The following is a 15,439-nucleotide window of genomic DNA, read 5'->3' as shown; positions in this document are numbered from 1 at the left end:
CAATTTGCGTCCATATGAAATACTCTGGGTTCCCTGCATTATCTTTCTAACACGAGATACGTTTCTACGGAAACGATAGGATTTTCTTTTGGGAGTCTAGGATCTCTTTTCCGAAACATTATTCCTCCTTTACTGCATCCCTCGCTCCCTCACATTGACGAATTAACACACAATTTGCGTCCATATGAAATACTCTGGATTCCCTGCATTGTCCTTCTTAATCGAGATACGTTTCTACGGAAACGATAGGATTTTCTTTGGGGTTCCGAGTATCTCTTTTCCGATGCATTATTCCTCCTTTACTGCATCCCTCGCTCCCTCACATTGACGAACTAACACACAATTTGCGTCCATATGAAATACTCTGGATTACCTGCATTGTCCTTCTAAATCGAGATACGTTTCTACGGAAACGATATGATTTTCTTTGGTGTTCCGAGTATCTCTTTTCCGATGAATTATTCCTCCTTTACTGCATCTCTCGCTCCCTCACATTGACGAATTAACTCACAATTTGCGTCCATATGAAATACTGTGGATTCCCTGCATTGTACTTCTAAATCGAGATACGTATCTACGGAAACAATAGGATTTTCTTTGGGGTTCCGAGTATCTCTTTTCCGATGCATTATTCCTCCTTTACTGCATCCCTCGCTCCCTCACATTGACGAACTAACACACAATTTGCGTCCATATGAAATACTCTGGATTCCCTGCATTGTCCTTCTAAATCGAGATACGTTTCTACGGAAAAAATTGGATTTTCTTTGGGGTTCCGAGTATCTCTTTTCCGATGAATTCCTCCTTTACTGCATCCCTCGCTCCCTCAAATTGACGAATTAACACACATTTGCGTCCATATGAAATACTCTGGATTACCTGCATTGTCATTCTAAATCGAGAATCGTTTCTACGGAAACGATAGGATTTTCTTTTGGGAGTCGAGTATCTCTTTTCCGATGCATTATTTCTCCTTTACTGCATCCCTCGTTCCCTCACATTGACGAATTAACACACAATTTGCGTCCATATGAAATACTCTGGATGCCCTGCATTGTCCTTCTAAATCGAGATACGTTTCTACGGAAACGATAGGATTTTCTTTGGGGTTCCGTGTATCTCTTTTCCGATGTATTATTCCAACTTTACTGCATCCCTCGCTCTCTCACATTGAAGAACTAACACACAATTTGCGTCCATATGAAATACTCTGGATTCCCTGCATTGTCCTTCTAAATCGAGATACGTTTCTACGGAAAGGTTAGGATTTTCTTTGGGGTTCCGAGTATCTCTTTTCCGATGCATTATTCCTCCTTTACAGCATCCCTCGCCCCCTCACATTGCCGAATTAACACACAATTTGCGTCCATATGAAATACTCTGGATTAGCTGCATTGTCCTTCTAACTCGAGATACATTTCTACGGAAACGATAGGATTTTCTTTGGGGTTCCGAGTATCTCTTTTCCGATGCATTATTCCTCCTTTACTGCATCCCTCGTTCCCTCACATTGACGAATTAACACACAATTTGCGTCCATATGAAATACTCTGGATTACCTGCATTGTCATTCTAAATCGAGAATCGTTTGTACGGAAACGATAGGATTTTCTTTGGGGTTCCGAGTATCTCTTTTCCGATGCATTATTCCTCCTTTACTGCATCCCTCGCTCCCTATCATTGCCGAATTAACACACAATTTGCGTCCATATGAAATACTCTGTGTTCACTGCATTATCCTTCTAAAAGGAGATACGTTTCTAAGGAAACGATAGGATTTTCTTTTGGGAGTCGAGTATCTCTTTTCCGATGCATTATTCCTCCTTTACTGCATCCCTCGCTCAATCACATTGGCAAATAACACACAATTTGCGTCCATATGAAATACTCTGGATTTCCTGCATTGTCCTTCTAAATCGAGATACGTTTCTATGGAAACGATAGGATTTTCTTTGGGGTTCAGAGTATCTCTTTCCCGATGCATTATTCCTCCTTTACTGCATCCCTCGCTCCCTCACATTGCCGATTTAACACACAATTTTCGTCCATATGAAATACTCTGGGTTCCCTGCATTATCTTTCTAAAACGAGATACATTTATACGGAAACTATAAGATTTTCTTTTAGGAGTCGAGTATCTCTTTTCCGATGCATTATTCCACCTTTACTGCATCTCTCGCTCCCTCACATTGACGAATTAACACACAATTTGCGTCCATATGAAATACTGTGGATTCCCTGCATTGTACTTCTAAATCGAGATACGTTTCTACGGAAACAATAGGATTTTCTTTGGGGTTCCGAGTATCGCTTTTCCGATGCATTATTCCTCCTTTACTGCATCCCTCGCTCCCTCACATTGACGAACTAACACACAATTTGCGTCCATATGAAATACTCTGGATTCCCTGCATTGTCCTACTAAATCGAGATACGTTTCTACGGAAACGATTGGATTTTCTTTGGTGCTCCGAGTATCTCTTTTCCGTTGCATTATTCCTCCTTTACTGCAATACTCGCTCCCTCACATTGCCGAATTAACACACAATTTGCGTCCATCTGAAATACTGTGTATTCCCTGCATTGTCCCTCTAAATCAAGATACGTTTCTACGGAAGCGATAACATTTTCTTTGGTTTTCCGAGTATCTCTTTTCCGATGCATTATTCCTCCTTTACTGCATCCCTCGCTCCCTCACATTGACGAGTTAACACACAATTTGCGTCCATATGAAATACTCTGGATTCCCTGCATTGTCCTTCTAAATCGAGATACGTTGCTACGGAAACGATAGGATTTTCTTTGGGGTTCCGAGTATCTCTTTTCCGATGCATTATTCCTCCTTTACTGCATCCCTCGCTCCCTCAAATTAACGAATTAACACACAATTTGCGTCCATATGAAATACTCTGGATTCCCTGCATTGTCCTTTAAAATCGAGATACGTTTCTACGGAAACGATAGGCTTTTCTTTGGGGTTCCGAGTATCTCTTTTCCGATGCGTTATTCCTCCTTTACTGCATCCCTCGCTCCATAACATTGACGAATTAACACACAATTTGCGTCCATATGAAATACTCTGGATTCCCTGCATTGTCCTTCTAAATCGAGATACGTTTCTACGGAATCGATAACATTTTCTTTGGGGTTCCGAGTATCTCTTTTCCGATTCATTATTCCTCCTTTACTGCATCCCTCGCTCCCTCACATTGACGAATTAACACACTATTTGCGTCCATATGAAATACTCTGGATTCCCTGCATTGTCCTTCTAAATCGAGATACGTTTCTACGGAAATGATAGGATTTTCTTTGCGGTTCCGAGTATCTCTTTTCCGATGCATTATTCCTTGTTTACTGCATCCCTCTCTCCCTCACATTGACGAATTAACACACAATTTGCGTCCATATGAAATACTTTGTATTCCCTGCATTGTCATACTAAATCGAGATGCGTTTCTACGGAAAGGATAGGATTTCCTTTGGGGTTCCGAGTATCTCTTTTTCCCTCGCTCCCTCACATTGACGAACTAACACACAATTTGCGTCCATATGAAATACTCTGGATTCCCTGCATTGTCCTTCTAAATCGAGATACGTTTCCACGGAAACGATAGGATTTTCTTTGGGGTTCCGAGTATCTCTTTTCCGATACATTATTCCTCCTTTACTGCATCCCACGCTCCCTCACATTGCCGAATTAACACACAATTTGCGTCCATATGAAATACTCTGGATTAGCTGCATTATCCTTCTAAATCGAGATACGTTTCTACGGAAACGATAGGATTTTCTTTGGGGTTCCGATTATCTCTTTTCCGATACATTATTCCTCCTTTACTGCATCCCTCGCTACCTCACATTGCCGAATTAACACACAATTTGCGTCCATATGAAATACTCTGGGTTCCCTGCATTATCTTTCTAAAACGAGATACGTTTCTACGCAAAGGATAGGATTTTCTTTTGGGAGTCGAGTATCTCTTTTCCGATGCATTATTTCTCCTTTAGTGCATCCCTCGCTCCCTCACATTGACGAATTAACACTCAATTTGCGTCCATATGAAATACTCCTGATTCCCTGCATTGTCCTTCTAAATCGAGATACATTTATACGGAAACGATAGGATTTTCTTTGGAGTTTTGAGTACCTCTTTTCCGATGCATTATTCCTCCATTACTGCATCCCTCGCTCCCTCACATTGACGAATTAACACACAATTTGCGCCCATATGACATACTCTGGATTCCCTGCATTGTCCTTCTAAATCGAGATACGTTTCGACGGAAACGATAGGATTTTCTTTGGGGTTCCGAGTATTTTTTTCCGATGCATTATTCCTCCTTTACTGCATCCCTCGCTCCCTCATATTGACGATTTAACACACAATTTGCGTCCATATGAAATACTCTGTATTCCCTGCATTGTCATTCTAAATCGAGATACATTTCTACGGAAACGATAGGATTTTCTATGGGGTTCCGAGTATCTCTTTTCCGATGCAATAATTCATCCTTACTGCATCCCTCGCTCCTTAACATTGCCGAATTAACACACAATTTGCGTCCATATGAAATACTCTGGGTTCACTGCATTATACTTCTAAAACGAGATACGTTTCTACGGAAACGATAGGATTTTCTTTGGGGTTCCGAGTATCTCTTTTCCGATGCATTATTCCTTCTTTACTGCATCCCTCTCTCCCTCACATTGACGAATTAACACACAATTTGCGTCCATATGAAATACTCTGGATTCCCTGCATTGTCCTTCTAAATCGAGATTTTCTACGGAAAGGATAGGATTTCCTTTGGGGTTCCGAGTATCTCTTTTCCGATGCATTATTCCTCCTTTACTGCATCCCTCGCTCCCTCACATTGACGAACTAACACACAATTTGCGTCCATATGAAATACTCTGGATTCCCTGCATTGTCATTCTAAATCGAGATACGTTTCTACGGAAACGATAGGATTTTCTTTGGGGTTCCGAGTATCTCTTTTCCGATACATTATTCCTCCTTTACTGCATCCCTCGCTCCCTCAAATTGCCGAATTAACACACAATTTCCGTCCATATGAAATACTCTGGGTTCCCTGCATTATCTTTCTAAAACGAGATACGTTTCTACGGAAACGATAGGATTTTCTTTTGGGTGTCTAGTATCTCTTTTCCGATGCATTATTCCTACTTTACTGCATTCCTCGCTCCCTCACATTGACGAATTAACACACAATTACCGTCCATAAGAAATACTCTGGATTCCCTGCATTGTCCTTCAAAATCGAGATACGTTTGTACGGAAACGATAGGATTCTCTTTGGGGTTCCGAGTATCTCTTTTCCGATGGATTATTCCTCCTTTACTGCATTCCTCGCTCCATCACATTGACGAATTAACACACAATTTGCGTCCATATGAAATACTCTGGATTTCCTGCATTGTCCTTCTAAATCGGGATACGTTTCTACAGAAACGATAGGATTTTCTTTGGGGTTCCGACTATCTCTTTTCCGATGCATTATTCCTCCTTTATTGCATCCCTCGCTCCCTCTCATTGACGAATTAACACACAATTTGCGTCCATATGAAATACACTGGATTCCCTGCATTGTCCTTCTAAATCGAGATACGTTTCTACGGAAACGATAGGATTTTCTTTGGGGTTCCGAGTATCTCTTTTCCGATGCATTATTCCTCCTTTACTGCATCCCTCGCTCCCTCACATTGACGAAGTAACACACAATTTGCGTCCATAAGAAATACTCTGGATTCCCTGCATTGACCTTCTAAATCGAGATACGTTTCTACGGAAACGATAGGATTTTCTTTGGGGTTCCGAGTATCTCTTTTCCGATACATTATTCCTCCTTTACTGCATCCCTCGCTCCCTCACATTGCCGAATTAACACACAATTTGCGTCCATATGAAATACTCTGGGTTCCCTGCATTATCTTTCTAAAACGAGATACGTTTCTACGGAAACGATAGGATTTTCTTTTGGGTGTCTAGTATCTCTTTTCCGATGCATTATTCCTCCTTTACTGCATCCCTCGCTCCCTCACTTTGACGAATTAACACACAATTTGCGTCCATATGAAATACTCTGGGTTCACTGCATTATCCTTCTAAAACGAGATACGATTCTACGGAAACGATAGGATTTTCTTTTGGGAGTCGAGTATCTCTTTTCCGATGCATTATTCCTCCTTTACTGCATCCCTCGCTCCCTCACATTGACGAATTAACACACAATTTGCGTCCATATGAAATACTCTGGATTCCCTGCATTGTCCTTCTAAATCGAGATACGTTTCTACGGAAACGATAGGATTTTCTTTGGGGTTCCGAGTATCTCTTTTCCGATGCATTATTCCTTCTTTACTGCATCCGTCTCTCCCTCACATTGACGAATTAACACACAATTTGCGTCCATATGAAATACTCTGGATTCCCTGCATTGTCCTTCTAAATCGAGATACGTTTCTACGGAAAGGATAGGATTTCCTTTGGGGTTCCGAGTATCTCTTTTCCGATGCATTATTCCTCCTTTACTGCATCCCTCGCTCCCTCACATTGACGAACTAACACACAATTTGCGTCCATATGAAATACTCTGGATTCCCTGCATTGTCCTTCTAAATCGAGATACGTTTCTACGGAAACGACAGGATTTTCTTTGGGGTTCCTAGTATCTCTTTTCCGATACATTATTCCACCTTTACTGCATCCCTCGCTCCCCCACATTGCCGAATTAACACACAATTAGCGTCCATATGAAATACTCTGGGTTCCCTGCATTATCTTTCTAACACGAGATACGTTACTACGGAAACGACAGGATTTTCTTTTGGGAGTCTAGGATCTCTTTTCCGAAACATTATTCCTCCTTTACTGCATCCCTCGCTCCCTCACATTGACGAATTAACACACAATTTGCGTCCATATGATATACTCTGGATTCCCTGCATTGTCCTTCTTAATCGAGATACGTTTCTACGGAAACGATAGGATTTTCTTTGGGGTTCCGAGTATCTCTTTTCCGATGCATTATTCCTCCTTTACTGCATCCCTCGCTCCCTCACATTGACGAACTAACACACAATTTGCGTCCATATGAAATACTCTAGATTCCCTGCATTGTCCTTCTAAATCAAGATACGTTTCTACGGAAACAATCGGATTTTCTTTGGGGTTCCGAGTATCTCTATTACGATGCATTATTCCTCCTTTACTGCATCCCTCGCTCCCTCACATTGCCGAATTAACACACAATTTGCGTCCATATGAAATACTCTGGGTTCCCTGCATTATCTTTCTAAAACGAGATACGTTTCTACGGAAGCGATAGGATTTTCTTTTGGGAGTCGAGTATCTCTTTTCCGATGCATTATTCCTCCTTTACTGCATCCCTCGCTCCCTCACATTGACGAATTAACACACAATTTGCGTCCATATGAAATACTCTGGATTCCCTGCATTGTCCTTCTAAATCGAGATACGTTTCTACGGAAACGATAGGATTTTCTTTGGGGTTCCGAGTATCTCTTTTCCGATGCATTATTCCTTCTTTACTGCATCCCTCTCTCCCTCACATTGACGAATTAACACACAATTTGCGTCCATATGAAATACTCTGGATTCCCTGCATTGTCCTTCTAAATCGAGATTTTCTATGGAAAGGATAGGATTACCTTTAAGGTTCCGAGTATCTCTTTTCCGATGCATTATTCCTCCTTTACTGCATCCCTCGCTCCCTCACATTGACGAACTAACACACAATTTGCGTCCATATGAAATACTCTGGATTCCCTGCATTGTCCTTCTAAATTGAGATACGTTTCTACGGAAACGATAGGATTTTCTTTGGGGTTCCGAGTATCTCTTTTCCGATACATTATTCCTCCTTTACTGCATCCCTCGCTCCCTCACATTGCCGAATTAACACACAATTTGCGTCCATATGAAATACTCTGGGTTCCCTGCATTATCTTTCTAAAACGAGATACGTTTCTACGGAAACGATAGGATTTTCTTTTGGGAGTCGAGTATCTCTTTTCCGATGCATTATTCCTCCTTTACTGCATCCCTCGCTCCCTCACATTGACGAATTAACACATAATTTGCGACCATATGAAATACTCTGGATTCCCTGCATTGTCCTTCAAAATCGAGATACGTTTGTACGGAAACGATAGGATTTTCTTTGGGGTTCCGAGTATCTCTTTTCCGATGGATTATTCCTCCTTTACTGCATTCCTCGCTCCATCACATTGACGAATTAACACACAATTTGCGTCCATATGAAATACTCTGGGTTCCCTGCATTATCTTTCTAACACGAGATACGTTTCTACGGAAACGATAGGATTTTCTTTTGGGAGTCTAGGATCTCTTTTCCGAAACATTATTCCTCCTTTACTGCATCCCTCGCTCCCTCACATTGACGAATTAACACACAATTTGCGTCCATATGAAATACTCTGGATTCCCTGCATTGTCCTTCTACATCGAGATACGTTTCTACGGAAACGATAGGATTTTCTTTGGGGTTCCGAGTATCTCTTTTCCGATGAATTATTCCTCCTTTACTGCATCCCTCGCTCCCTCACATTGACGAACTAACACACAATTTGCGTCCATATGAAATACTCTGGATTCCCTGCATTGTCCTTCTAAATCGAGATACCTTTCTACGGAAACAATCGGATTTTCTTTGGGGTTCCGAGTATCTCTATTACGATGCATTATTCCTCCTTTACTGCATCCCTCGCTCCCTCACATTGCCGAATTAACACACAATTTGCGTCCATATGAAATACTCTGGGTTCCCTGCATTATCTTTCTAAAACGAGATACGTTTCTACGGAAACGATAGGATTTTCTTTTGGGAGTCGAGTATCTCTTTTCCGATGCATTATTCCTCCTTTACTGCATCCCTCGCTCCCTCACATTGACGAATTAACACACAATTTGCGTCCATATGAAATACTCTGGATTCCCTGCATTGTCCTTCTAAATCGAGATACGTTTCTACGGAAACGATAGGATTTTCTTTGGGGTTCCGAGTATCTCTTTTCCGATGCATTATTCCTTCTTTACTGCATCCCTCTCTCCCTCACATTGACGAATTAACACACAATTTGCGTCCATATGAATTACTCTGGATTCCCTGCATTGTCCATCTAAGTCGAGGTTTTCTACGGAAAGGATAGGATTTCCTTTGGGGTTCCGAGTATCTCTTTTCCGATGCATTATTCCTCCTTTACTGCATCCCTCGCTCCCTCACATTGACGAACTAACACACAATTTGCGTCCATATGAAATACTCTGGATTCCCTGCATTGTCCTTCTAAATCGAGATACGTTTCTACGGAAACGATAGGATTTTCTTTGGGGTTCCGAGTATCTCTTTTCCGATACATTATTCCTCCATTACTGCATCCCTCGCTCCCTCACATTGCCGAATTAACACACAATTGGCGTCCATATGAAATACACTGGGTTCCCTGCATTATCTTTCTAAAACGAGATACGTTTCTACGGAAACGATAGGATTTTCTTTTGGGTGTCTAGTATCTCTTTTCCGATGCATTATTCCTCCTTTACTGCATCCCTCGCTCCCTCACATTGACGAATTAACAGATAATTTGCGTCCATATGAAATACTGTGGATTCCCTGCATTGTACTTCTAAATCGAGATACGTTTCTACGGAAACAATCGGATTTTCTTTGGGGTTCCGAGTATCTCTTTTCCGATGCATTATTCCTCCTTTACTGCATCCCTCGCTCCCTCACATTGACGAACTAACACACAATTTGCGTCCATATGAAATACTCTGGATTCCCTGCATTGTCCTTCTAAATCGAGATTTTCTACGGAAAGGATAGGATTTCCTTTGGGGTTCCGGGTATCTCTTTTCCGATTCATTATTCCTCCTTTACTGCATCCCTCGCTCCCTCACATTGACGAACTAACACACAATTTGCGTCCATATGAAATACTCTGGATTCCCTGCATTGTCCTTCTAAATCGAGATACGTTTCTACGGCAACGATAGGATTTTCTTTGGGGTTCCGAGTATCTCTTTTCCGATACATTATTCCTCCTTTACTGCATCCCTCGCTGCCTCACATTGCCGAATTAACACACAATTTGCGTCCATATGAAATACTCTGGATTCCCTGCATTGTCCTTCTACATCGAGATACGTTTCTACAGAAACGATAGGATTTTCTTTGGGCTTCCGAGTATCTCTTTTCCGATGCATTATTCCCCCTTTACTGCATCCCTCGCTCCCTCTCATTGACGATTTAACACACAATTCGCGTCCATATGAAATACTCTGGATTCCCTGCATTGTCCTTCTAAATCGAGATACATTTCTACGGAAAGGATAGGATTTCCTTTTGGGTTCCGAGTATCTTTTTTCCGATGCATTATTCCTCCTTTACTGCATCCCTCGCTCCCTCACATTGACGAACTAACACACAATTTGCGTCCATATGAAATACTCTGGATTCCCTGCATTGTCCTTCTAAATCGAGATACGTTTCTACGGAAACGACAGGATTTTCTTTGGGGTTCCTAGTATCTCTTTTCCGATACATTATTCCACCTTTACTGCATCCCTCGCTCCCTCACATTGCCGAATTAACACACAATTAGCGTCCATATGAAATACTCTGGGTTCCCTGCATTATCTTTCTAACACGAGATACGTTTCTACGGAAACGACAGGATTTTCTTTTGGGAGTCTAGGATCTCTTTTCCGAAACATTATTCCTCCTTTACTGCATCCCTCGCTCCCTCACATTGACGAATTAACACACAATTTGCGTCCATATGATATACTCTGGATTCCCTGCATTGTCCTTCTTAATCGAGATACGTTTCTACGGAAACGATAGGATTTTCTTTGGGGTTCCGAGTATCTCTTTTCCGATGCATTATTCCTCCTTTACTGCATCCCTCGCTCCCTCACATTGACGAACTAACACACAATTTGCGTCCATATGAAATACTCTGGATTCCCTGCATTGTCCTTCTAAATCGAGATACGTTTCTACGGAAACGATAGGATTTTCTTTGGGGTTCCGAGTATCTCTTTTCCGATACATTATTCCTCCTTTACTGCATCCCTCGCTCCCTCACATTGCCGAATTAACACACAATTTGCGTCCATATGAAATACACTGGGTTCCCTGCATTATCTTTCTAAAACGAGATACGTTTCTACGGAAACGATAGGATTTTCTTTTGGGTGTCTAGTATCTCTTTTCCGATGCATTATTCCTCCTTTACTGCATCCCTCGCTCCCTCACATTGACGAATTAACAGATAATTTGCGTCCATATGAAATACTGTGGATTCCCTGCATTGTACTTCTAAATCGAGATACATTTCTACGGAAACAATCGGATTTTCTTTGGGGTTCCGAGTATCTCTTTTCCGATGCATTATTCCTCCTTTACTGCATCCCTCGCTCCCTCACATTGACGAACTAACACACAATTTGCGTCCATATGAAATACTCTGGATTCCCTGCATTGTCCTTCTAAATCGAGATTTTCTACGGAAAGGATAGGATTTCCTTTGGGGTTCCGGGTATCTCTTTTCCGATTCATTATTCCTCCTTTACTGCATCCCTCGCTCCCTCACATTGACGAACTAACACACAATTTGCGTCCATATGAAATACTCTGGATTCCCTGCATTGTCCTTCTAAATCGAGATACGTTTCTACGGCAACGATAGGATTTTCTTTGGGGTTCCGAGTATCTCTTTTCCGATACATTATTCCTCCTTTACTGCATCCCTCGCTGCCTCACATTGCCGAATTAACACACAATTTGCGTCCATATGAAATACTCTGGATTCCCTGCATTGTCCTTCTACATCGAGATACGTTTCTACAGAAACGATAGGATTTTCTTTGGGCTTCCGAGTATCACTTTTCCGATGCATTATTCCCCCTTTACTGCATCCCTCGCTCCCTCTCATTGACGATTTAACACACAATTCGCGTCCATATGAAATACTCTGGATTCCCTGCATTGTCCTTCTAAATCGAGATACGTTTCTACGGAAAGGATAGGATTTCCTTTGGGGTTCCGAGTATCTCTTTTCCGATGCATTATTCCTCCTTTACTGCATCCCTCGCTCCCTCACATTGACGAACTAACACACAATTTGCGTCCATATGAAATACTCTGGATTCCCTGCATTGTCCTTCTAAATCGAGATACGTTTCTACGGAAACGACAGGATTTTCTTTGGGGTTCCTAGTATCTCTTTTCCGATACATTATTCCACCTTTACTGCATCCCTCGCTCCCTCACATTGCCGAATTAACACACAATTAGCGTCCATATGAAATACTCTGGGTTCCCTGCATTATCTTTCTAACACGAGATACGTTTCTACGGAAACGACAGGATTTTCTTTTGGGAGTCTAGGATCTCTTTTCCGAAACATTATTCCTCCTTTACTGCATCCCTCGCTCCCTCACATTGACGAATTAACACACAATTTGCGTCCATATGATATACTCTGGATTCCCTGCATTGTCCTTCTTAATCGAGATACGTTTCTACGGAAACGATAGGATTTTCTTTGGGGTTCCGAGTATCTCTTTTCCGATGCATTATTCCTCCTTTACTGCATCCCTCGCTCCCTCACATTGACGAACTAACACACAATTTGCGTCCATATGAAATACTCTGGATTCCCTGCATTGTCCTTCTAAATCGAGATACGTTTCTACGGAAACAATCGGATTTTCTTTGGGGTTCCGAGTATCTCTATTACGATGCATTATTCCTCCTTTACTGCATCCCTCGCTCCCTCACATTGCCGAATTAACACACAATTTGCGTCCATATGAAATACTCTGGGTTCCCTGCATTATCTTTCTAAAACGAGATACGTTTCTACGGAAGCGATACGATTTTCTTTTGGGAGTCGAGTATCTCTTTTCCGATGCATTATTCCTCATTTACTGCATCCCTCGCTCCCTCACATTGACGAATTAACACACAATTTGCGTCCATATGAAATACTCTGGATTCCCTGCATTGTCCTTCTAAATCGAGATACGTTTCTACGGAAACGATAGGATTTTCTTTGGGGTTCCGAGTATCTCTTTTCCGATGCATTATTCCTTCTTTACTGCATCCCTCTCTCCCTCACATTGACGAATTAACACACAATTTGCGTCCATATGAAATACTCTGGATTCCCTGCATTGTCCTTCTAAATCGAGATTTTCTATGGAAAGGATAGGATTACCTTTAAGGTTCCGAGTATCTCTTTTCCGATGCATTATTCCTCCTTTACTGCATCCCTCGCTCCCTCACATTGACGAACTAACACACAATTTGCGTCCATATGAAATACTCTGGATTCCCTGCATTGTCCTTCTAAATTGAGATACGTTTCTACGGAAACAATAGGATTTTCTTTGGGGTTCCGAGTATCTCTTTTCCGATACATTATTCCTCCTTTACTGCATCCCTCGCTCCCTCACATTGCCGAATTAACACACAATTTGCGTCCATATGAAATACTCTGGGTTCCCTGCATTATCTTTCTAAAACGAGATACGTTTCTACGGAAACGATAGGATTTTCTTTTGGGAGTCGAGTATCTCTTTTCCGATGCATTATTCCTCCTTTACTGCATCCCTCGCTCCCTCACATTGACGAATTAACACATAATTTGCGACCATATGAAATACTCTGGATTCCCTGCATTGTCCTTCAAAATCGAGATACGTTTGTACGGAAACGATAGGATTTTCTTTGGGGTTCCGAGTATCTCTTTTCCGATGGATTATTCCTCCTTTACTGCATTCCTCGCTCCATCACATTGACGAATTAACACACAATTTGCGTCCATATGAAATACTCTGGGTTCCCTGCATTATCTTTCTAACACGAGATACGTTTCTACGGAAACGATAGGATTTTCTTTTGGGAGTCTAGGATCTCTTTTCCGAAACATTATTCCTCCTTTACTGCATCCCTCGCTCCCTCACATTGACGAATTAACACACAATTTGCGTCCATATGAAATACTCTGGATTCCCTGCATTGTCCTTCTTAATCGAGATACGTTTCTACGGAAACGATAGGATTTTCTTTGGGGTTCCGAGTATCTCTTTTCCGATGCATTATTCCTCCTTTACTGCATCCCTCGCTCCCTCACATTGACGAACCAACACACAATTTGCGTCCATATGAAATACTCTGGATTCCCTGCATTGTCCTTCTAAATCGAGATACCTTTCTACGGAAACAATCGGATTTTCTTTGGGGTTCCGAGTATCTCTATTACGATGCATTATTCCTCCTTTACTGCATCCCTCGCTCCCTCACATTGCCGAATTAACACACAATTTGCGTCCATATGAAATACTCTGGGTTCCCTGCATTATCTTTCTAAAACGAGATACGTTTCTACGGAAACGATAGGATTTTCTTTTGGGAGTCGAGTATCTCTTTTCCGATGCATTATTCCTCCTTTACTGCTTCCCTCGCTCCCTCACATTGACGAATTAACACACAATTTGCGTCCATATGAAATACTCTGGATTCCCTGCATTGTCCTTCTAAATCGAGATACGTTTCTACGGAAACGATAGGATTTTCTTTGGGGTTCCGAGTATCTCTTTTCCGATGCATTATTCCTTCTTTACTGCATCCCTCTCTCCCTCACATTGACGAATTAACACACAATTTGCGTCCATATGAATTACTCTGGATTCCCTGCATTGTCCATCTAAGTCGAGGTTTTCTACGGAAAGGATAGGATTTCCTTTGGGGTTCCGAGTATCTCTTTTCCGATGCATTATTCCTCCTTTACTGCATCCCTCGCTCCCTCACATTGACGAACTAACACACAATTTGCGTCCATATGAAATACTCTGGATTCCCTGCATTGTCCTTCTACATCGAGATACGTTTCTACAGAAACGATAGGATTTTCTTTGGGCTTCCGAGTATCTCTTTTCCGATGCATTATTCCCCCTTTACTGCATCCCTCGCTCCCTCTCATTGACAATTTAACACACAATTCGCGTCCATATGAAATACACTGGATTCCCTGCATTGTCCCTCTAAATCGAGATACGTTTCTACGGAAACGATAGGATTTTCTTTGGGGTTCCGAGTATCTCTTTTCCGATGCATTATTCCTCCTTTACTGCATCCCTCGCTCCCTCACATTGCCGAATTAACACACAATTTGCGTCCATATGAAATACTCTGGGTTCCCTGCATTATCTTTCTAAAACGAGATACGTTTGTACGGAAACGATAGGATTTTCTTTTGGGAGTCTAGTATCTCTTTTCCGATGCATTATTCCTCCTTAACTGCATCCGTCGCTCCCTCACATTGACGAATTAACACATAATTTGCGTCCGTATGAAATAC

The sequence above is a fragment of the Schistocerca nitens genome, chromosome 2, assembly GCF_023898315.1.
Source record: "Schistocerca nitens isolate TAMUIC-IGC-003100 chromosome 2, iqSchNite1.1, whole genome shotgun sequence".
NCBI lineage: Eukaryota > Metazoa > Arthropoda > Insecta > Orthoptera > Acrididae > Schistocerca > Schistocerca nitens.
The sequence above is the reverse complement of the archived record's forward strand: the minus strand, read 5'-3'. Positions refer to the sequence as shown.